Genomic DNA, 1,456 nt, shown 5'->3' on the forward strand with positions numbered 1-1,456 from the left:
AAATTGCGAGTTCGACGCGGACGAGCTCACGACCCTTGAAAAAATGAAGGTTGTAGTGGAATGATGTCGATCTCATGTATTTCAGATTTAGACAAAAAAAATAAATGATAGGGGAAAAAATACATAAAAACTTTGTCGGATTTTTTTTTTTTAGTGTGTGAAAGTTTGCGAACTTGACGTTGAATGAGCGAGTGACAGGCTAACATAGAAAGATCGAGGCAAGGTGACAATTTCTATTTTTTTCGTATTTTTTTTTTAATCGACATTCAAACAAGCGTAGTCCGAGCGTGAATTTCGGACAGTCTGTTGGTGTAGTACGAGCTTCGACCTTCCTTCACGACCGGTCGGTAGCTTCCTGAATTGTCCATGCGCCTTTTAAGGCAGCAGCTCAGCAGGGAAAAGCTCACGATCAATACGGCGACCGCAAGACCTATCGTCAGCGCCAAACGCAACTCATCTTGGGCGAAAAAGTCCATGGTTGGTTAACTCGGTGTCCTCGAAAACACACTTATACACTATGAAGATTAGCGTTTGATCGAGTGACGACGAAGACCGCTACGATGTTTATTACGACTGCAATATTTCTAATGTTGCTATCGGTTTCGCCGGGCCGGTGCCGGAAGCAGTCGGGAAGTCTCGGAGATTTGAAGTTCGGTTCAAAAGGGAGGGACACGTTCGTGGTCGTGCCGGACGACGCGTCGGCGGAAGATCAGTCGTCTTGCGAGAAGTCGTCGTTGCTGAGCGTCCTGCCTTACGATCTGGGACCCGTCTTCCTGTCGAACGTGACCGTGCTGCCGATGTGCGGAGAGGGAATCATCGCGGTCGCCGACGGACGGGACGGATGCAACGTCTTCTTGATCGACAGCCACGTGCACGTCGAAGGATTCGAGTTCCGCTGCGACGGGTACGTCGGAGCGAGAGGCGATCTCTCTTCGTCTGTGCGCGTGACCGGTGTTGGCAGGGTGTTCAACGTGACTTTAAAACGTTTGGGTTACACGAACGGCTCGAACGAGACTCACGTCGAGGCTCCCCCGAAAATCGTGGTCCGGGCGTCTCCACTTCTTTCCGAAGGCACCATCCGTCTGAACCGGGTGACCGTCGAACGGGTAGTAGGAGGATCCGTGGTGCTGGAAAGAACTTCGGGGTCGATCGCCGTCTCCGATTCAACCCTGCTGGAGACGATCGGAAGCGAAGACACGAAGATCGATCGAAAATTCACTCCGATGTTGAATTGGGACCTGTGGGGTGTCGTGAGAAAGGCGAAGTCCGCGGACGTAGAGAACCGTTCGTGTACGCCGGAGATGATCGGATGCAGCGTGGCCATCGTCGTGACAGTTCTCGTGTTAGCCGCCGTTTGCGCGGGAGCCAGGATGCACTCCGCAAACCGTACGGCGGCCGAGAAGGCGTTCATCGACAAAAAGGACGAAAGCATGTCGGCCGCGTTCGAAGAAGACGA

Source organism: Anneissia japonica, unplaced genomic scaffold (genome assembly GCF_011630105.1).
Source record: "Anneissia japonica isolate Jap-2015-1 unplaced genomic scaffold, ASM1163010v1 scaffold9062_len35406_cov135, whole genome shotgun sequence".
In the NCBI taxonomy this organism is placed as follows: domain Eukaryota; kingdom Metazoa; phylum Echinodermata; class Crinoidea; order Comatulida; family Comatulidae; genus Anneissia; species Anneissia japonica.